General features: G+C 39.2%; 1 protein-coding gene across 3 annotated transcripts in view; it reads left to right on the plus strand.

Annotated features, from left to right (window-relative positions):
* Nucleotides 1–23,478, plus strand: part of MED13L (mediator complex subunit 13L) — a 190,815-nt gene that overhangs the window by 53,081 nt on the left and 114,256 nt on the right. The gene's annotated exons all lie outside the window — the stretch shown is intronic.

Below are 23,478 nucleotides of genomic sequence, written 5' to 3' on the forward strand. Positions count from 1 at the left end.
GTGCCTGCCATAACTTCTAGAAACTGGGAAGTTCTGGTGCTATTACATAGCTGAAAAAATTAATCCTGGAGTTCAAGATGAATGCAACATTAGTTGTATTTCAGGAGAGGCCACATAGTAAACTATGGCATTCTTTCTGTTTTATGTTGCTCAGAGTTGACAAAACAAATGTAGAAGCAGTAGCATCGAAGTTGGACTTGACCTTCTCATTAGCTTCAGTAAATGGAACACGTCATGTCTCGGAAGTGACGTTCTTAATCGCTTCAGTATGTTCTTATAGAAGTTTGAATTAGGGTAGGTATATCTTGTGTTTGCATAAAGTAATGATTGAAGAATAAAGCACGCATCTACACATGTATGGTTCTCTAAACCAAATGATAGTGCCCAAAATCATTTCTTTCTATTATTCTGACCACCTGCTTCAGGTGGTCAGAAACAGCTTGGAATGACCTGGGCCTGCAGGGTGCATTTGGAAAACAGTGGAAATGTAGCAATAACACTGACTTCATTTTTGCCATCCTTTGGGATACCCCAGGTTCATTTGAACTGGCGCGTGAGTTCAGGATTAACAGGAGGAAAGTGTTTGCAGAAACAGAATTTGTCTCAAACGTGCCTGTACACTCTAGAGCTGTTAATTGAATAAGGGATGTGGGGAACTTGGACTGGGTTGCCTTTAGTAAATACAGTGATATAATTTAGTAAATACAGTGATATAACTTACTAGGAATTTTAAGTGTTCCTCGGTGTTAAAAATGAGAAGACCAGTTTGAACAGGAATGAACTTGATTAAAACAGTTGGATCATCTTTCAGAGTTAGCAGATATTGGTCATGTGTAGGTGGACTCTTTAAAATGTAAATCAGGACGAAATGAGCTGTTGCAGGCATACTGTGTAAGTCCTGTTGGATGTGCTTGTGATCAAATAACACAGGCAGAGAATTGTGAAACATAAGAAGCAAAAATGCCGCCTTTGTGGATAGTTTTTGATACACAAAAAAGTAGTATCTCCTTGCTTCTCAGCCTCCCCCTCCTGTAGCTTTTAATATTGCACACCTGTAGCTCAGTCACAGTTGTTCTCCAGCACAGTAGAGAGGGGGCATCCATATGGATAGCAAATCCTTTTAAAAAAAAAAATAAAGCTGAGAGGGAACAAAACCAGTTTTCTGTTCTGTTTATCCTTACAAAAAGCCAAGTACTGTGCTTAGTGATCCTGCAGTTAGGAAAACAAACGGCAGCCAGATGGGGTTTGCCTTTTACAGCGAAGCTGTTTAATTATCTGACTTTCTCCTGCCCTTACAGGCTCAAAATGTGAGGATTTTAAGGTATAGCATTAGGTATTTTATTAGACTGACTTTCGTTATGAGTGTTATTACATGTCAGTTGGTGCTTCTAAACTGAATTTTGGGTTTCACAGCAGTTGTGCTTAGTGCTTTAGAAGAGGGGGATGAGGTGAAACCGTGAATAAAACCCACCCTGCTTTTAGTAGTTTTAGAAACAGCATCATTAGGTGGACAAGCAATAGCAGGGTTTTGTAGTGAGCTGTAACTGTAAGCCTGACGTTCAAGTACTCTTGAAATACTGTGTTGTGCTAAGCAGTAAATCAAAATATGTAGGCTATTATATTATAACTATTATAAGGAGACTTAAGCGCTCTTAAGAGTCTTGTGTGCTTGTGTCATGCTAGTAGACGAACGGTGTGACTTGATGACTTTAGAGTTAAAACAACCTGTGGTTTCCAGTGCTTTGTCTCAGAAGAGGTATACAGTTGTTACTTTTGAAAGGTTTTGCAGTGCTTTTACTTGAGTGGAATTTGAGTTGGTGACCTTTTGTCATAATAAGAAACCCATTTATTCATGGAAAACTGTCCTGATTTCTGTGAGTGTCAGAAGTTTATGGTCGTGTGTTGCTGTTTCTATTTACGAACTTCCATTTAGAGACTCTTTTCTAAGTTCTTTTGAAAATACATTTGCCATAGTCACGGCATTTAAGACTTTCCTGCCAAAATCAGATTTTTCTTCTGTGTAGCTGTATAATGTTAGATGCATTTATTTAGACATCCTTGGCTTCCTTTCTTGCGAGTTAACTTATCAGGGTTTACATCTTCCATGTTGTGTTTGGAAACAATGGTATGTGTTGAACAAACACCGTAACACCATAATTACATCAAATAGTAAGGCTTCGACAGAACTCCATTGAGGAATAGGTTAAAGTTGGAGTATTAGCAGTGTCCAGATGAAGCAGTTGCCTGTGAATTGCAATTTAATGGAAATAGCGTTGTAATTCCCTGAATTGTTTTGAGAAATTAACCTAAAAATCTCTTCCAGCATGTAATGTTGTATTTTAATGTTATTATAATTATTTCAATTTTTTAAGTTCTGTATAGCAGGTTTTGGTTAGGGCAATAGATTAATTGCTGCTTAGTAATAACCTTCTCTGGCTTTAATGCTCTACTAATGAGGAGCCTTTTTATAGGTGCGTGAACCAAACTCTTTGGACCTGGGTGGTACCCAACCGGGGACAGGGTGGCTGAAGGTGTCACTGGTCAGTCCCCTCCCTTGGCTGAAGGAGCGGGGGCCACTGGCACGCCTGCCATTTCCCGGGAGGACTGGTTTTTGGAGACTTTAACTATTCCACTTCTGCTTTCTCATACTTTTGTTTCACAGTTTGGGAACTGATTTTGTCACCCCAACAAAGTAGTTAAGAAGTGAGAAAGTATATTTGTATTTCCTATTTCATAAATAGGAATGTGAACCCTAAACAGGTAGGAGAGTCCTGAATGCATCTCTTGTTCGCAGGGAAGACTGTGTGGAAGTACTTGAAACTGCCTTTCCTATCAGGGTTGGTTTGTGTACAATTTGCCTGTGATGTAGAAAATGGGAGATAAAGTAGTAGTTCCTGAAATGTAGGCTTGTGCTGACTGGTCATTTGTGCTTCTGTGCACAAAATGTTTCCTTCCTTCTCTGGTGCCTGTAGTGGCTCCTTCTCAGGCACTAGCAGGAGCTGGGCTAACTTTCCTGTATGCTGCTACCTGTTCTGGGATCCAGAGTCTCATGGAAGAAAGCAAAAATTCCCTTACAGGGATCTTGACAGAAATGTAAGCTTCGTAGTGTTTGATCAAAGTTCTTCTACCTTCTCTAGGCAGCAGCAGGCAGTTGTAGAGAACATATATTTTGATCAGGGAAGGTTGCAGTTTCTTCTCTTCCAGCAGTCCCCAGAACTGAGGTCCTTCTTTGGTCAAGTAGCAGAAATTGTCCGGTGCCGCACACTCCGCAGTCCTTGTTCTGTATGTAATTACTTGGCTTAAACAATTCTTTCTTGAAAGCGTAAAACTTCACGTTAAGTAGCGTGACATCTGTGAAATTCAGTCAATTAATAGCACAGTACTAATGAAACTTCTGAAGCTATGGGCTTTCCAATGCTGAGATCTCCTTTGTTAATTGTCATTCTTTTGACTTCTACAGAATTCGTGCTTAACTGAGGAGTTTTTAACATGTAAATTAAAATAATTTGTCTCGACTGTCATTTTAGAAATGATTCTAAATGATCTTGAGTGTTTTAGCTATCATACTGGTTGTTTTTTCGGGGGGAGGTACTGGTTTTATTTTCATTATAATTTTGATTTTGATTTTATTTTTATTATTCATTTATTTATTTGAGTAAAGCTGCAACATGCAGCTTTTTCAATATGAGTAGACGTGCTTCCACCTCCCCTGCCGTCAGTAAACTGGTCTTCTCTAACCTCGCTTCCACCTTTTTTTGATTGTGTCTTCATAGGGAATGACAAAGTAGGTACTTGAAGTGCCATGAAAACAATATAAAACCCTGAAGGCATTCGCTTATTCGTTCATGATTTATGGGCTTGGAAACAAAGGTCTTATCTTTCTCCAGAAACAAAAGAAAACAAAATGAACAGAAGTGCCAGAAAATAAACAGTAGCATATTTCTGGTTTTAAATCAAGTTAAAAATCAAGAAAACAAAACATTTAATACTAATCTATAAAATGGAGTAACAGCCATTCTTAGATTCCTAATTTATTATCCTTTTATTATGCTCTCATTCCTTACTTAGTATGTTCTGAAAACAGCTGAAAAAATGTTTTTTTCTGTATGTAGATTCTTGATTAAGCTTTTTTACCCTGTTTTTTCTTTTGCTTCATAGACTTGAATTACTTTTTATAAGTGAGAGATATTTTCCAACTGTTGTTGGTTTGGTTGCTTTTTGACTTATTTTGTGATGTAAGTATGCCAGCATTTCCAGTCGTCTTTGTGCTTATTTTTCTTCAGGCTGTGCTTAAAAAAAAGTAAAAACGTTATTGTTTGAAGTGTTCAGCTCGGGAGAGATATTTCTGGCACAGAATGTGCCTCCTTTTAGCCATCTGCAGCTTCGTAAGTGTTTCCTGTCGGGAGGCCTGATCAGTGAGCTCTTTCCTACTAGAGTGGATGGTGAATGAGAATTTACATTTCAGAATCTGCATGGCAGGGAACACGGAGTGAGGGATGCGGCTCATGGATTTGTTTGCAGGTCAGTACTGTCAGCTCATGTCGGGGTTCACCCTTGTGAAGACTTGAGACTGATGTAGGAGGCAGGACAGTGGCATTACTCAGAAAAAGGGGCAAATCCTGCATTCCCAGTTCTGTTAACCAAGCAATCTTAGAAGGCTTGGTTACTGCGCTAGGTGTAGTTCACTTCAGGTATTGAATTCGTAGTAATGTGTATATAATTTAGGTATTAAAGTTTGAATAGGGTTTGGTAATCCGTCACAGTGTGTAGGAGGTGCATGCACGGGAGCTCCGCAGGCAGGTCCGAACCAGCCTGAAACCTTTGTGCCTGTGCTGGTGAGAGGACAGTGACCTCGGGCACAGTGGCGTGGTGCGGTGAGAAATGGGAGGCTTTCTTAAAACAACTAGAGTAGGGAAAAAAATTCAAAAATAAGGTATTTTCAAATGAAATACTTTGAACAGCTGTGTTACCTTCAGTATTGAACAACACTTTCACATCTGATTGTCTTAATGGATCTTGCAAGGTTTTTTCAATTCCAAGTCAGGCTTTCTTTTCTTTTGCAGAAATGTGTTTTTAACATAGTGAAGAATAAAGTTGAATACTTGTTTAAAGCTATACTCTGTTACAAATATCAAGATATTTTCTATGATTCCATAAGAAAAAGTTTGTTTCACTTTATAAGTTCATCTGTAACTTGCATATAATCAAATCGTGAAAGCTTTATCTGAGCCAGTCATTTTGATTAGAGTTATATTTATTGGTTATTCTTTCAGGAGTTAGGCGATTATTATTACTTACTTGGGGGGGGGTTCATAACTACAAAAATTATAGTATGTACTTCTAATTACTGCAATTCAGAGAAAATAAATTACTTATCAGTCTGTTTTTCCTTAAATTCAGACTATTTGGCTGTGCTGGTAGTGGTGCTTTTAATGATTTCTAACAAGGTCATGTATTGAACAATAACACCTATAAAAGATTGCAGTAGCCTTCTGAGGGGATGTGCTTTTGTAAGGTAAGCATTTTGTGTGACATGCAATACGCAGGAGGCAGAGGTGTAGCACATTGCCTAGGCATGGGAAAGCTCCTAACTCCATCGGAGGAGCAGGGCATGCTGGTGTTGGCACTCCTGGCTCCTACAGACTTGCATGCAGCCAGGGCAGACGCCTTTCTTGCTGCTTTTAAGAGGCTGGTTGCTGTCAGAGAAAAGCCTTCCCCCCCATTTTTTTTTTTAAGGTAAAGCTCTCCAGGCCCTGTGAATTATTAAGATCTGCTAGCAGCCAGTTGCTCTTTCTTTTGGAAATTGGCTGTCAGAAGTAGCAAGAGAGCTCTTACGGGTCTCTTTGCTTTTGATTAAGTGGAACAGTTGGATGGGTAACAGATCCCAGATTTTATATGACAGATACTCACTTCTTCACAACCTCTGTGATGAGAACAAATTCCCAGAACTATGCATGTGTATCTACATGCACGTGCATATGTAGTTACAAGATTTTGCCCTAATCGTAGTCGTTGTCTGTACACACACACAAATGAGACATAATTTAGATTACAGTAGTTTTTCTCTGCATTTCTTAGAGCACAGAACATTCAAAAATATTTACGGAGATGGATTTCATACTCTTGGCTTTCTTGCTAAGTAGAATCTGCAGTGATAACTGCTTGTCACTTACAATGTGGCATAATTTATATTTGCCACCTATTAATGAGGATATATAAAAACTCCGTAAAATCCTGAAGTGTTGGTTTTGATAATAACCTTTAAAGAATCAAACAGCACATCCTTCCTTCTCCCTAGAAGACTGTCACTGTATTATATTTTTGACGCAGTTCGTCTGTTTTCGTTATTTTCTAGTGGTAGAAGAGGGTTTCTCCTTAACAAGTCCATCATGTCCATCTGTTATGGACAAATAGATGCACTCATTCAGTTTTCTGCTCAGACCATTTTCTACTGTGCTGTGGCACATTCAGTTGCGTGAGGGCAATGAATGTGTATTTATATAGAAAGCTGCTTTTGATTAATGTTTTGAAGCTTTGCTCTGCCTCTTGTTGAAATAAGTTTTCAGCTCTGAGGATTAGGTTACCTGCACTGTTAGCATGTATTCCTGCGAGTCGAGGTACGAGTCAGGTGCTTTGTTAGCCATGGTTTGTAGTCTGTCTTCATCCTCTGCAGTTATGAAGCAGAACAACTGTTAGCAGACTTGCATGTGTGCTGATCCATGGGCTTTACTGGGGTGAAGATAGCTTCCTGCAGTTTGTTTGGCTTTGCATTGTTTGTTTTTGCTGTATAGTTATGTTATACAAAGGAGTAGTGGTCCTTGAGTTGACCTGGAAATCTACTGCTGGGTCAATCAAGTCGCATTATCTTACAGTAGTGCTATAAGATAATGTGACTCCAAATTTTGTACCTCCAAAAATTTGTACCTTTTTGAATTTTGTACCTCCAAAATCTTCTACAAAATGTAGAGTAATACATTGGTGTTTTCTGCTCTGAGTTTTTTAAAATCGTTTGAATGATTTCAAAAAGACAAATTGACCAAGGATTTTTTAATCTTTAAAAGTAATAGTTTTTTTTTTTTTTAGCCCTTACGTGTAATAGACTGTCAGCAGTTTAAATGGTATGCTGATAACGTTCAGAAGAATGAGGTAATGATTTGATCACCAAACTCATATATTGAAACACAGGAGTTTACCTAGAAAGGAATGATGAAGGCAAAAAGCCTAGGAAATATTACTGAATAAGGCAAATAATTTACGGTATTTGTTTTATAGGAACGTATTTTGTGTTGAGGTAATGTCACTTTCTGTAAGGTGGGAAGAGATTTTATTTGTTGAACTAGCATGATACGAAACACAACTTTCAAAAGGATATTGTGTTCTTACTGGACAATTCTGGCCTGTGCCAGTTAAAAAAAAAAAAAAGCTGGGAAGACCATGGAAGAATGAGCCTTCTGATTTCAGTGGTGTTTTCTGGACTCTGCTTGGATAAACTTACGGCTGCTATGTGAATATTTTTGATCTTGGGTATTGGAGAACTGAGCTGCTAGGTTCCACCAGAAGTGGCCAGTGGTTCAAACTCCAGCTGGTGATATAGATTAGCAAAGGCTGTTTCTTGCTAGTTACTACAGGAACTGTGCCTGGAGTCATGTCATGGGCTGCCTCGTGCAGGCTGGGGCCAACCATCTGCAAAGCGCTTTGTGGAAGTGATCTGGGTCCTGATGGACGACAGGTTGAATGTTGGTGGTAATGCCCATGTGCGTAGCTGCCTGCTGCTCTGGGAATGGCTTACACCTTCTGATGAGGAACTTGTGAGACCCCATCTGGAGGACGGGATTTGCGTTGAGCTCCTCAGGGTAAGGAGGAGGCTCTGACCGCTGCTGCTGGCTACCTGCCAGGCGGTTCCAGGGAAGAAGGAAGCAGACTTCTCTGTATTTTCCCAAGCAAAGCAAAAGACAAGCAGAAACAAGGTACCACAAACAGGGAAATTTCACTTAGGTATCAGAAGCTGTTTTTTTTCCCAACAAGGGTGGTTAAACACTGGAACAGGTTGTCTGGAGAGGTGGCAGAATTTGCCTTGTTGGAGATGCTCCAAATTGTGTGGAGCAAATTGATCCAACCTCAGGTTTGGCCCTGGTATGACCGGGGGGTTACAGCAGTTAGCCTCGTGAGGTTTTCAGTCTGAATTATGCTGTGATTCCTTTGCTTGAAGTATTTTTTCGAAGCTAACATCTTTCTTGAGGACTTAAGTGACCCAGAACCGATGTAGATACAGGCCTTCTTTACGGGAAGAAGGTTGCTGATCTCTGTTTTAATACAGGGTTGATTTTGAGAGATTAGATATAATAAGTGAATAAATATTAGAAATTTCTGTAGTTAGTGCTCTCTGCCACAAAGCTTTTGCTTTGAGAAAAGTAACCCCTTTTTTTCAGCTTGACTTGTTTTCTGAAATACTATAGAAAATATGTTTCTACTTCTGTCTTAAAGAAATTCAGGTTCTCAGAATGAAAAGCCCTGCATGCTATTTAGAGCAGTTCGAACTTCCATCCATCGATGGTGATGCATTGTGCTCTGACCCCTTTTTATATCCTGAAAAATATTTAGTTATCTTTCTGTAATACAGCGCTGAAAGAAGAATGCATTTGCTATTTTCTCTATCCTTTATGCTTGTTTTTTCCTCCTTTTTTTGTGGGCTGGAGTTGCTTTTCATTTGAATTGAGCATTCTAATTTCTTGATATATAACAGTCAAGACTCAAGATGATGTCAATTGAACAAAAAGAGTATTTTATGCCAAGTTGTACAAAAAAAATCACAATTAAGACTCAGGGCATTGATCTTTCTTAATTAAATGCTTGAGCAATTCTATACTAGTTTATGGATTTTACCTGGTCCTTTGCCTGAGAGGAACATATTGTCAGAAGAACTCTTTGTTAGAGCTTAGTGTGATTTTTTTTTTTTCTTTCTGTGGGAATGTCTGCTGTAGTTGGTTTCAGCTACCAGCCTACCCTCTTCTTGACTGTGATTTGAACATCGGAACATTATACCACTTACTGTGAAACCCTTTGAATAAGGGAGATATTTGTTTGGAGGGGGCCCTGTCCTTAATGAAGGACAGGTGTCTTTTTTGGTAGCACTGGGGTGTTCCTGTGTAAGATCCTGGGTGGCTGGCATGCTGAGTAATCCATTTTCCAGCTAGAAATTCTGTTTTAGAAAATTAGAGGAAATAGGTAAGAGGGAGTGAATACTTTGTGAGATATAATCAAGCTATTTTTTTAGCGTGTTATCTGCTTCCTCTTGTAGGAAAATATTTCCTCCAAACTATCATCATATAAAGGTCCATCGTGCAATTTTGTATGCTGAAACCAAAGCCAGTTGCATGGGGAAGTGGCTAATTAGGCACAAATGGGATTTAATCTGTCTTATCTTAAATGGCCAGTTCATCCTGTCATGTTTATATGCAGTTGTTAAAGCACAAGTGTAGCATGTTCTAATGCACAAAGTCAGGCCCTGGCTTTGTTGAGTAGAACAGCATTTTCACCAATTTCTGTTGTTGTTCCATGTTACCAGACAGGTTTTGGAGGAGAAATGGCTTGCTAGTTGCAGCAAGATTACATGTGTGTGTTGGCCATGGAGAGTTACTGAAACGATGACATAAGCTGCTGGCCAACCTTCATAATTTTAATATTTTAAAATGCTTGTTGCCTTCCCTGTACTGTGAAAAACCTCCAAAACATCTTACTGCAACCTTTTTCCTCCTGTCTGTGAATTCTCTGTAATGACGATTCAGTTTTCCACATTTTGCTGTACAGAGCATGAGATCCAAGAGCACAGCAGCAGGCCCTATTCCAGAACACGGCGCAGAGAGGGGAGGGGGGCACTGCCACTCAGCTACTGCAGTGTGCCTGTTGTGGACTAAATTCAATTTTCAACTGGGTAAGCAATACCAGACATCTTAAACTCTGCGTTAGTGTTGTCTTCACCAAAGTGAAGCTGAGGTGGGAATAATTGTGGGCTGCGAGAAGCTCCCTCGGGGTTAGAGGAGAGAGCCAATGTCCCAGGGCGCACACTCCGAGACTTTTGGAGTCCTTGGGACCTGCAGTCCAAGGGGGATTTTTGCCACTTGCCCAAGAACTTGGGCTCAAGTAGGGGGCCAGTGAGCAGCAGCTTGGGAGAGGTGACAAACCTATAACTGAGCAATGGTTTGCTATTATATATATAAATATTAAATGGAAATGGTGGCTTGAGATAGCTTTTACATTTTAAGTCATGAAATACACAGTGAAGTGAGTATGCAACATTCCAAATGAACATGAATTAAATGAGTGTTTGAAGAGTAAGTAAAAAGAAAAAAAAAAGTTGAGTGGCTTCTAAATATGTTCTTTTTGTTCTTTTGAGTCTGTTCAAATGTTTTTGGAAATGATAGAAAAGGAGTGGGGCTAGGTCTGTGTAATAGCAACCATGTATGTTAAGTGAAGGCAAAATTGAATAATCCCATTTTTGTGTGTTCATGAAACTGTATCTATAGCTACCAAAAACACAAACGTTTTGGAAAGGCTGAGCAAAAGCTGCACCAGGCGAGGAGGTGAAAGGTTTCCTGTGAGGTAACATGGCAATTGCAAAAACAAGAGTACTGATTAGTGAATTGTGTGTTTATTTTAGAGAAGCAGGAGAAAATATTAGAGAAGCTGGGTCAGGAAAATTGGAGCCATGAGCAGAATCAACTTTGGAATGGAGCCGTAAGAAAACCTCAAACTGTTTGGATCATTCGTTATATAGAAGGAAACTTGGAGCTGTGACCAGAATTGCGATTTCTTGTAGCTTGATTTCAGCTCTGTTCAAGGAACTGGAAAGAATCTGAGGATGTGGCCATAATCTCTTTTTCTGTGATTAAAATCTTCTGAAGGTGATGTGCCTAGGATTGATTTTTATTAGGCATTACGCTTTCTAAAGGCAAAATGTGCAAGTAAAACTGGGTTCAAGTCTGGATCCGTTAAATAGATAAATAGCTTAAGAATGCTTTTGTTAAAATCTGTGATTACTTGGATATCATTTGTGCCTTGGAGGATGTTGGAATGGTACGTTGGGTAAAGCATGACACTTAAAACTAGAGAGCTATTGTGTTTCATTGTCAAACAGCTTCCAGCAGAGCCTGTGGGCTGTCATGTTCTTTGTGTTTATGTTGCTCCTTGCAATTAAAAAGTAAAAAAGGAAGGTACTTCCTGAGCTTCAAACTCTTCTTGTCCTCTTAAACCATTCCAAGAATTGTGCATTTGAAAATAATATGATTAGTAACATGAGTGTTTACTAGGGGAAAGAAAAGTTAGATCATAGTGCTTTATATGTGTATAGTGCATTTTTCTTCAAATTAGATTCATTTATAATTGCGTAAGGGTCACAAAACTAAAAAAAAAAAAAAAAATACTTTGTTGCTGTGACCCACAGAACAGCTTCGAACAGTTCTGCGGAGCCTTCAAAATAATCATATGCTGTTTAGGAAAAGTAGGACAAAAGACCCCTTCCTTTTACTTCTATTAATATGCGTTGATTGTCTTCCAGAAGACACTTACAGGTGATGCTGTGGGTAATGTTTAAAGCAGTCTCTCCACTCCAAAACCAGAACACAGTAAGCACGGCCAGTATTTAGAAGAGGGCTTAGGCTCTTTCTCTTCCTCTGTTCCAGCTTTCTTCAGCTATTTTGTTTCTCAGAATCGGTTTCTCATTATAGCTGTAACGTAGCATTGTGAAACTACAGTGGAAAACAGTGAAACGTGGAGCAGTATGCCTGTTTTTCAGGACCCTAAGGTAGGGAAAAGCTCGAAATGTATGTTTGGGTAATAACGCTTCTCAGTCTCACACTTAGAGGAATTCTGAATGTACACAGTGGGGTTAGTGGTGGTGATTTATTGTTTGCTTTATCTCTTTTCTGTAGGTAAGCTTTAGATGAGCTATCTAGGGAATGTTCCTGTTACAGATTGAGACATTTGTTGCGCTTGGTTTTATGAACCATGGGTAGTATCTGTTGTCTGTCTTCTTTTGGTTTCAGAAAACTCTGTAAAAACTTGGTGTTGAGACAGTAGAAAGCACAAAAACAAATATGATGGCAAAACTTCAAATACCTTGTAAACCTAAGCTAACTAGTGAAAGGGGGGAGAAAATATTTGTTCCGATTTAATATCATCTGAAACTTCCCTAAACCTTTGATTAAGAGGAGCCAGTCATATATCTGGCTGCAAGAATTAAGAGGTCTTGGTGTGATTGTATATCAACTTGATTCATTTTTGTTTGCTGGACGACAATGAAAATTAATTTCATAATTTATTGTTTAGATGGAAGGATAACTCTTGAACTCCATAATGACTTAGAAATGTTAAGTTTATCTGAAATGCATGGATTGCTTCTGAATTTATTGATACTCTGCCTTTTTTAGTGGTGCAAATTTAGGTTAAATGACAAGCAGTGCTTTCAGATCTTAGGAACAATGCAGTTACTTCTATAGGAAGATGCAAGGAAGCAATTAATTTAAAAAGTTTACTCATTGTTCTGCAGGCAAGAGGGTATACAGCAGCTAATAACTATTGACTCCAGAGCCTTTGGGTGTGGAGGGTGGTTCTGAATGATCTTTAGTCAAATGCAGGTTAACCATCAGGATGGGAAGGAAAGAGAATATTCTTACTGAAAGAGAATAAATAAGTACAAGTGATGCTTTGTTTTTCAGCAAATAAGATACTTTATAAGACTAAAATGCAAGTAAACTAACCTAATGTAACATTTAAGATCTTTTTCCTCATTAGATGAAATAGTTTGTAGCAGCTGTAAAAAAAAAAAAATATGCACCTAATCAAGTTGATGCTGTGTTCAGTTAAAGACAAATCTGTAATTTTCATAAATTGGCATGTTTGCATGCACATTGCAAGTAGTATGCTGCACTCCTTCATTTTAAGCAATTAGTATTCTCTTAAGGTTCACGAACCAAAAAGCATGGTTAAAGAGGTGAAACCATGAAGTGCAGAATGTAGTCACACTTTTAAAATATCACTGTTGATGATTGAAATGCTAACGGTTCTTGGGTGGAATATGATAAAAAGTCAAAGTCATAGTCTTTAAACTTGGCCCTTGATTTACGTATGGTTGTGAAGGCAGCAAAATCTACTGCCTCTTTGTGTTTTTCCCCATTTTCATCTTAGTGGTGAGTGAAACATTATCTTATCAATTTCTTCTTTCTTTAAGCTACAAATTAGTGTAAATTAATCACAGTTAATGGATGCTTCTGAAGGAAGCACTTCTAGGATGGATGGCTTTTGTGTGTGCTTAATATGTTGATACTTGTCGAATAGACTGCCTCATACTGAGTGTTCTCCGAGTAATGGAAGATGAGAGGGTGAGGGAATTAAATCTCCATTTATTCAGTGGCTTATTGTTTCTCTGTTTTGTCCCTGAAAACCCGTGCAAGATTAATTAATGGGTGACAAACAGCTTGGCTTCAGATATCTATCTGAAATAAATGATGTATTTTATAGCTCATGATAAATTTATTATAGCATTAGCAATAAAAAGAAATTAAATAATGCAAAATTGACAAACTCCAAAATTTCCAGCATAATAATGATAAAGGCACAAAGAATTGTTGCAAAGTTGCAATACTGCCTTTCCAATTAAGAGCATTTAGCTCTTAATCACTGTCATCCTAGCAACCTCTGCACTGTGCCCTGCTTTTCAGGAGGAAGGCAAAGCAAACAAGCACGGGGGAGGCTGCTGTGCTACTGAATGTTATCTTCCGTGTAACAGCAGAAATAGGGAGTTTCTTGCAAAGCACGACAAAATATTGCAACAGAAAATGGCCTCTTTAAGGTCTCTGGATGTTTGGAGGAAAAGTTTGTTATGCATTACAACCTTTTGCAGCCAAAGCAGAATTGCAGTATCTTAGACATTAATGCATTTGGTTTTGAGTCCTTTAGGCTGCATAGAAACAGGATAATGTATTAGTAATTATGATGTGTGTTACGTATGTAGCTTACTTAGACTTTTTTAGACAGGGACATGGTGTTTATGGCACATGAACGCTAATTTACCAACATGTATATTTCAGAAATTCTGCTTAAACAGTGATCGATTGTGCCATTAATTTTGTTTCCATGAACCTGTTTCCCCCTAAGCCTGTATTCCCAAAGGCAGTACTGGAAATCTTACGTGCCCTTGTCTCCTGAAGGAGATGCTTCCAGCCACGTCTTCAGGATCATCTTAATTTGAAACTAATCTCCTTCCAAAAGCCACAGGGAATTAAATCTCCCCCCCCTTGCCTCCAGATGTGCTCTTCTACCCCTGTCTTTGTCACCATTTGTGGCTGCAGGTCGCAGACGTCTGCGGGCTCGTGGTTTCTGACAGAAGCTGAGCAGTGGTGTCAGAGTGGGGCTGACAATGGAAGAGACACGGGGAGGAAAAAATGATGGAGAGAGGGGTCAGGCTGTATACGGCGAGGAGCAAATGTCACAGTAATGATGGAATGCATACGCAGGCTGTGTTGTGACACAGATATTAAGCCGTAACGTTGCAGGCCTCAGAATGCCCTGAGGGCCTTCGGTGCAGCTGCCTCTCAGCGAAGACAGGAGGCCAAATGCTTGTGCAGCATCCTCACAAAACCTTGTCACTGTGCTTGCCCAGAACATCTTTAAGTACCTTCATCCCTGCTGGACTGAAGGCTTTTGTGCTCTGAGGAAGACGACCTTAAACATGAATTGTTAAAAACATATAGCATGGAATTCCAGGCTGTCCTGAAGAGAGAGCCACATACAGCATAAGTTGGGGCCTAACCTGTTGTAGGTGATACCCAGGCTGAGTCCACAGGGCTGCCTGAAGAGAATTGCAGAAGCCAGAGGAGAATTCAACTGGGCCATTTTTTTTATTCTGTATTTTTAAGAAACTAAATTCTCAGCTTTTATTCTGTCAGATAAGTGGTGTTTTTAGGTAAGTGTTTATTTGCTTTTGTGGTTCACTTCCTCTGCCATTTCTGTGAGGTTTCTATATAAACATGATAAACACCTTGAAACACTGTATGTGTAGTCTAGGAAGAATAATGAATCTAGGTAAAAATTAACTAGGGCATGAGAGGTTTTAAAACAAAAACCCTCCGAAGCCCAAACTACAGTCATCTGTGCAGTTACAGATAAAAATTTCATGATTACTTGTTTTCTTTAAGTATTGGTTATGTGCATGTGAGTTACTTACTTTTTTGTGGAAGTTGAAGTGGTGCAGTTGAAAGAAGGGCCTTGTTATTAGTGATTTCAATATAAATGTTGGAAGAACATCAGAGTGCTAAATCCAATCGTTTCATTTTCTGACAACTTGTTTAAAGTTGTACTGTCACAGAACGGTGCATCTACAAGAAGGTAGTAACGCATTTGATTAAAGATTAGGACTTTTATTAGAGACCTTAATACAGCCACAAATAATAGGCTGTAGATATGGTAATGTATTACATTACTAAATTGTAGCTATGCAGCAGGGAAGATGATACAAGCGTGTTTATGTTCTTACCTGCAGTAGATTAAACACTGCTTTTCTGTTCAGACATTGATACCATCTCAAATACTGCCTTTTCTTTTCCGGGGTGTTTGCATAGAATCGCAGTAATGCTTTCCCCCTTTTTTGTGCCGGTGTTTATGTGGTGGGTTCCACAAGTATTCACCTACCTCAGTGCTGGTTTTACTAATGAAGTGAGATGGGATTGTAGCAGCATACATGTTGCCTTGTTCTGGTTTTTAATCTGATAGTGTTCATGCTGACACCCCAGGCACACCCCGTGTTCGCCTTTTGTAGCGTTTTCCTCACATGGTAGTCTGAGGATCTCAGAGGTGTTCAGACTTCCATAGAGGAATAGCGATCATCAGTCAGGGAGAAACTCTCTTCGCTGAAATTTGAAGTACGTTTTGCTCCTGCCTTAAGCGTTGAGCAGGCATGACTGGGTCACATTTCCTTCTGGGAGAAGCTTATGCATGTCTCCGAGACCTTTGCTCACGATTTCAGCAGACCTGCATGCAGATTAAATCGAGAGCAAATCCTAGTCCACGCCTCTACCAAGGTATGTAATTCCTGCCACTCTTGCAGGGTGACATACACAGCAGCCATTATCAGATGGTGTCTGCGCACATAAGGATGTAGGTGATTTCTGCTCACTAGGAATTTTGTACTGCTCCTGATCTAGAAGCTATCTGTAGTTGCTTCTTTTTACTGCCTCTCAAAGAGAGCCAGAACAGGAATGGCCAGCGTTCGAGTCTGTGGTCATACAGCTGCACATTGGTGTTCTCGTTTGTCTGATATTACGGCCAGAATGTAGATAGACTCGGGGTGTGTCTGAAATTCCTGTAAAGAATCTAGTACAGTAAACATCAGTCACTTTGCCTGATGTTACAACAAATGTTTTAGGGTGCTTTAATAAAAGAACTATTTTTCTTTCTCTGACCCCAAACAGATATTTTTTTTTAAGGTTAGAAAGCAAAAGAGACCTAAGTCTTCTAAATTGTAAGGTTTATTGTAACTTCCAGTGCGTCCAAAGTTCGAAGTAATTGATGGTGTTTTGTGCAGAAATGTCACGGCAGGTTTTCTGAATTCTAAACAGAATTCAGACAAGTGGTGTTTCATTGATTGAGGACGCTTAATTTGCTAAACAGAAAACCCCTCTGCTCTAGCAATAACTATGCACCCTCACATGGTTTTGAGTTGGCTGAAAATTATTGCAGAAATATTGAGAATAAAACCAGATTTGCTGCAGGCTAGCAGCTTGCTTGGATGGATGCTGTTCAGTGTGCTGTTACATGTTACTAATTGAACAAAGTGAAAGATGAGCATTGGTGGAGAATGTATGAGGTTATAATTCTTCAGGCTCCTCTCACTTGTTTCAGTCAAATTTGAATCTAAGACCCCAAACCCCATTTTATTGTAAGTGATCCCATCGCTTATTTAATGACTAGCCTTTTACACGTATGTGTATTACTCATGTATCTGAAAATTTGTTTGGGAGAGGGGGTTGGTTTTTGGGGAGAGGTGTTCTTAGGTTTTGCTTTTAAGGTGAATGAATTTGTACTGTTTGGCCTTTGTGAGCGTTAGTGCAGATTTACAAATCTTGAGCTTTTGTTAAAGTCACGACCGTATGAACAAGAGGAAAAGGAACAAAAGAAAGGGTTTCTCATTTTTATTTATTTTTAGAGCCATACCCAATGCTTCCTAACATTTTAAATCTTTTTAAGTAGGAAGTCTTGAACCACAATCTTTTTCTGCATTACGATTGTTTCCTTTAATTAACACTCAAAGTAGAAAATATTCCATTGCCTTACAGGAGGAAAAAAAAGTAATAAAACCACCACCCAAAACACAAGAAACAAACAAAAAACCTCTAAAGTGAAAAACAAAAGCAAGCCAAACTGTTCTCATTTGAAGCATTAGTTTCTATTTCCTTGTGGTTCTAGCTTAAAGTTGTAGATAATACAGGATGTCCAGTGTGGTTTGGGGGAATAACAGAGTAAAATTTCCCAGTACTTTGTTCAAAACCTTGTTTTCTGTTTGTAAATGTTAAAATATTTTAAGAATGTTCTTTATTTAATTTACTCTGCATTTTTCACGTGGGTATTTTGCTGCACAGTAACTGCAACTATGTCTTTAAATATAAGTGTTTTTGAATTCTAAAAAGTTAAAGAGGTCTTGTTTTTTGAAAATCAAACCGTTCCAGATCATTTTTAACCTAGATATTTCAAACGTGATTTGGTTTGATAGAAACAGTTCTGTGAATGCTAACTAGAAAATATATCATCCCTCTGGGCAGATGCCATTAAATAAACATGTGTTCACTACTACATAAGAATATTATTTTTTCTAATGTGGCATATGCATGACAAGCACAGAAGGCTTAACTGTCAAACTTGAAAAAATATCTGTATAGCTAATTCTGTGCTTGCTCTTAAACTAGCTTTTGCATATGCTGTAAGTGTTGTTTTCTGCATAAAATTCTTTACTTTTGCTTTTAAATATCCATTATAATACCGGGACTATAATAAGCCACAAAGTAATAGAACAGCACTGAACCCCCCTCAGGGAAATTCTTTTAAAGTAGCATATATGCTGCTCTAAATCACATGCTGTTATAGCACCTGACAGTTGTCAGTATCGCTCCTGATTATTTTGATTTTATGGAATAATTTTGGAGAACTTTCTCCTCTTCAGCCATTTTGAATTGGAGGAACAAAGTCAAAAAAAAAATCCCCACCCTCTTCTCTGAAAATGAGCTCAGTTGCACTGCATTTCAGAAAATGTAAATTCTCTTGGTTTAGCTCATCCTGAAGAGCTCACCTTTTTGTTTTAAAAAAAAAAAAAAAGTCTTAAGATAAAACACATTTCTTTTGCTTCTATGCATTTTCTGGCCCAAATGAACAAGCTAGAAGAGGCGCAAGGCGTGCTTGATATAAAGATGTTTAACTCTAAACCCAAGACTTTTAATTATCCTCTATTAGTATTACCAACAACCTGCCAGAGTGAGAGCAGGGCAGAAATCCTCTGTGGTTAAATAATCAGATTCTCGTTTTAGCTGTTGAAAATGGGCTGCTTCTAAATCAGAGTTACTGGATTATGATGATGTGTTGTGTATGCTGATGAATGTATGCAGCAGAACTCTGCTGGGATGTAATAATGTTAATTTTTCAAAAGTGTTGCAATTTACATTGAAATTAATGAGAAGAAGGAAAACATCTTTCAACTACTCAGATCTGGGCAATTATAGGTGGTGTTTTTCTTCTGTTAGGTTTTGTTCTCTTCTGGGGCTTTCCTTGCACTGGTTCATGAGGAAGAAGGAGTTTTGTTCCTTTTGCTTGTCCTCTGGCTCCCCTGCATCGGACTGGGGCTGTAGGGTGGGGAAGGAGTGAGCATGGCGTCCCTGGGGAGCAGCAGCAGGTGAAGGAGCCCTGCAAAAACTCCAATCTGTGCTCTGTCCTTATTCCTCGCCTCCTCTTTCCGTCTCCTTGAGAGTTTTTTTCCTCATGTGCAGCCATGTGAAAATACAGCATTTACTTTGGGCCACTGAGAAGAAGCTGCTGTTACAAGCATATGAAAAAGTTTGCATTTTGGGCATTTGACGTTAAAGGCTTGGCCAGCGGAGTTGTTGGTAAGCCACTAGGAGCTGGTAGGTAGGTCTGTGCTTGGGACGAGCTAAAGGAAGAGAACTGGTTCTGGAAAAGAAATTCTGGCTAAGAAATACAAAAATTTGGCGAAGATGGTCTTTAATCTTTGCAGAAATTCTGTCCATTTCTTTTTCATCATCTACACTTCAGTTTGCTTTGTATCCTAAGTAGCAAACACCCGAGTACCAAAGTCAGCAGCAGATACTAGTTTTGTCTGTTTTTTGGGCAGGGAGATGAGTGGTTTTAGTGTGTCTTGAGGAATTGTCAGGATTCAGTTATGAAATTTACCAGGCCAAAGACCTCAGAAAATCACCTTGATTCAATGTGCCCTGTCTCTGCTGGCTGGTAAGTGCCATCTCTGCTCGCTTGGCAAAGGTCTGTGAGCACGGGGCAGGCAGCATGGCAGGAGGAGAGCTGCTTCTGAGGCTGTATGGCAGGAGCAGAAGGAAGCGATCGCTTTCAAAGGGTCCATTGTAAACTTAAATAGAATTGTCAATAAAGATTACATTATTGTGTCTTCCTTTCCCAGATGTGGTACAACAATTATCAAATTATTTTGACTGCCCAGTTCTATTTAACTAACCAGTCCTGTGTCCAGAGAGTTGGAGAAAATGGGCACCTGTCTGCGGACTGGGCGCTGGCACCCACGGGTGGCATGCCACTGGGACAGGACTCACGGGTTCTTCGCAGCTGAAGGTCTGGAACCCCCTAGGCAGTCTCTTTTAATGCCCCAAGTGAACCGATTTTGGTCACAAATTCATCTCTGACTCATTACAGAGCCAAAAAATGATCCAGCAAAATTAAGTTGCTTAAAAGCTTTGCTCAGATGATGGACAACAAAAGTAACTCTGTTAACAGAAGCTAGTGGTTAGGGTGGCCTGCAGCTCATGGGAAACACCTATCAGCTGTGTATTGTGGCCTGATAAGCAATAACTGGCTTTTGATTTTAAAGTACTGGGTTTTCCTAAACTCAGTAAAAACAGTGCTCAAAAATAAACATAGCATGTTGGTGCCTGGGTTCGGTTGCTTGTTGTGAGTCCTGTTGCATCTTTTAACAGGTTTTGAGAAGTCAGGGCCTTTTGATGCTCTAGATATATGGTTGATTACTTTACGTTTTTTTTTAACTGAGAATTGTATGAGAATCTGTATATGTTGTAGATTTTTCTAAGTAGTAATCACAGGGCCTACTTAACTAACTCCATATGGCCAAAAGCATGTAGTCAGCCTTTAAGTGGGACAAAGAGTGTTGGAGTCTTAATGAAATATGCAGTAATCATCAGGGCTGTGTTAGCTCTTTACATTATTTCACACTGCTGCCTTGAAACAAAGAACAGGATGTGGCACATTTAATGCTTTCCCCTTGAGAATCAGTTGGAGTAAAGTTCAATTTTTAATTCAAAAGGCAAGGAAAGCTGTTACGGAATTAAAGATGTGGATGCTGCCCAGATGAGCTATAAATAACTGATCCATGAACAGCAAAACCTCTCTAATGCTCAAGTAAAGATAAATGCACCCCCCTACAACAGCATACTCATCCTAAACCTTTCTCTCAGATCTTTTTTTTTCCCCTGCTACTTTAGCTATAAAAAATGATAACCAGTTAAATTGAGTCAAATTGGGAGGTAGAAATAAGAATCGTACCTTGCAAGTATAATTGCAATAGTCTCTAGTTTCGTTGTTAAATGAACCTTTTCCTTGCTGGATATTTTGCTATCGGCACTTTGTGTGGTCTTGTGTGACAAAACATTTGACGCTTGTGCCTACTGGGGTGTGCGTGCAGTCTGCGCTGCGCGATGCTCTGCGACTCCCATTGTTACGTCTGCAGTGAATCTCTCTCTCTCCAATTTACTGCTTAGCTTTGGGTGCTGAGCTTGTGTGGCCAGCAGTTCTGCTAAATTTCGAGGCATATCAAAGAGATTTTGAAACCACTTCTGTCTGTTCCACTAGGACTTTGTAGCTAATGTCAAAATTGGCTCTGCTTGTTTCAGGAATCTAAAAATGTGGGAGAGGTGAGCCAGCAAATAGGACTGTATTCTTTGACGGTAATTCTTGGGTTGTGTGCCAGAATCAGGCTAATGGTACTGCAGTACCTTTTTGACTGGTGAATCTGCAATTCCTTACCAGTAAGATCATGGAAGCATGCCTCTTGCCAGCAGTCTGCAGGGGGATCCTCCTGACCGATTTGCCTATGGCTCTTGTAGATGTTGGATCCCCTGCCTTCCTTGGTATTTCTAGCTGCTCAGAAGACAGCTAACTCAGATGGTAGGTGTACTCCTCTGTTAAAAATAACATACCAAAGAGTATAGTTACTGTAGGGTAACTATTCCCTTTTGGCAGAACTCCCAAAGTAAAAATGTTGTTATTGTATTGAGGTAATATTTCAATCTTGATAGATTTGAAATTGCTTTTGAGCTTCCTCCCTCCCATTCTGTTGTTTGGATTAAAATGTATTCTGGTATCCACTGGGCAGCCAGCCAGTACTAAATTAACAGCTTCCACTGAAAAGCCTTTGTGTGTTCCAAGGTTTCAGCGCACGCTTGTTTGACATGAATATCGCAGAGTGTGGAAGGTATCGTTCCTAAGCATTATGAGTACTTCATGTAGTTTTTTATTTTGTTTGAAATTGTCTGTGGAGCTTTCTGTAATATTTCCGTGAATAGTGAATCTATTTGAAAATTGATTTAATATTTTAAAGGGTGGTGAAGACTATAAGACTACTTTTGTGTGTATATGTATATCTACATCTTCCTTTGACACGTGGAAGTAAGTTTAATAAACAACTACAGGATGATGCCTGTCACTTCCACGTCTTTTTCACAACGTAGGGTTTAAAAATGAACCAAACTAAAAGAGAACTCATTTTTCCCCTTAGTTAAGCCTAGGTAAATTTGCTTCTGTAACTTTTACCAAAATGGCTCATTTACAAGTACCTGTTTATACCCTTTGGTGTATCTCCCGTATTTCAGTAACCTCTGCTTCCAAAATATTCCTCAATGTGTTTAGTGAAACAGGTAAATAATCCTGTTCTTTAGCATATCACTTAAGCATGTACTTAAATCCTTTTCTCACTTAGTATCTCATTTCATAATTACTTGTAAGGGGTTCAGTCATCTCAAAAATGCCTCAGTCACTGTGTAGACAGCATTTGGCTGTGTTTGTTGCAGGAAAGCATCACTGCTATTTTGAGCTGATCACTTCTTGTAAGTGAGAGCTGCTAAGAATTAAGCAAGGAGTAGGCTCAAAGCAATTTTCGTTAATCTTGTCAGTACTTTGCTATTGTCATCTTATTTGCTTCTCCAATTTGGGGTTGGAGGATGGTGTCCCAGTACTAGCAGACACGACACGGCGTGCGAAACTTCGGCTACAAGATGTGAACCTGGAATCCTGAAACAGAAACGGGCTGTGTATGTTGGGGGGCATCTTTAAAGACCAAAGTGGTGGTTTAATCTAGTTGTATTTCGTAAACATCTGCCTCTTGCTAGATCTTTTTATTGTTATTGTTCATATCATTCATACAGTTATGATTTTTTTCTAACCATATCTGATCTCAATTAATATCTGAGAGTGAGTGTTGTTGACGTAAGGTGTCCTTGGCTGAGGACGCAGGACAGGGAGAGAACATCTTGAGGGTTCTGAGCTTCTGGAACAGTACGAGGAAGGAGACACTATCAGTTAATTAGGATCTTAGTGTTTCGAACACTCTGAGTATGAAGAATGCTTGCGAGGTTGCTGGGTGCACGTATGTGCTAAATATTGTCCTTAACCTTGTCTCAGAAGCCACTCGTGGCACCCATGGGTGTAGCAGTGCTACGGCTATGATAGCTGGCTTGAGCTACTGCTGGCAGCGTGCAGTGAAGCAATGCAGTAACTGAAGTCTGGGACTAATCTCTGACTGATAGTTTGTTAAAAGGCATTTTAAAATATATAGAGACCAGGAGTAAGTTGAGTGGGGTAGATTTGTCTTAAATACAGAATAAATATATCATTCCAGTGACACCTTGTCAAAAGAAGAGACATTCAAAGCAGTTCTTGTGAAAAGCAAAAAAATGACAGTAGTGAGAACATAAAGTATATATTGCCTTACAGATTTGCTGAGAATTCTTTGCAAATTTGTCAGGGGTGAGGAGGATTTTGTGTAAAATGCTGCTTTACCAAACTTGTTTTCCCATTGCACTATGTGAGTCTTTTGCTTTATGTTGAGAAAGATTCTAGCGGAAATTAAGTACTTGTTAAATAATTTGTCTGTCTCTTTTACTGTTCTGTCTTGAAAATGATCACCAGTTGTGGTGAAATTGTTTCATATCTTTAAAGGTAGGAACT

Source organism: Cygnus olor, chromosome 17 (genome assembly GCF_009769625.2).
Source record: "Cygnus olor isolate bCygOlo1 chromosome 17, bCygOlo1.pri.v2, whole genome shotgun sequence".
Lineage (NCBI taxonomy): Eukaryota > Metazoa > Chordata > Aves > Anseriformes > Anatidae > Cygnus > Cygnus olor.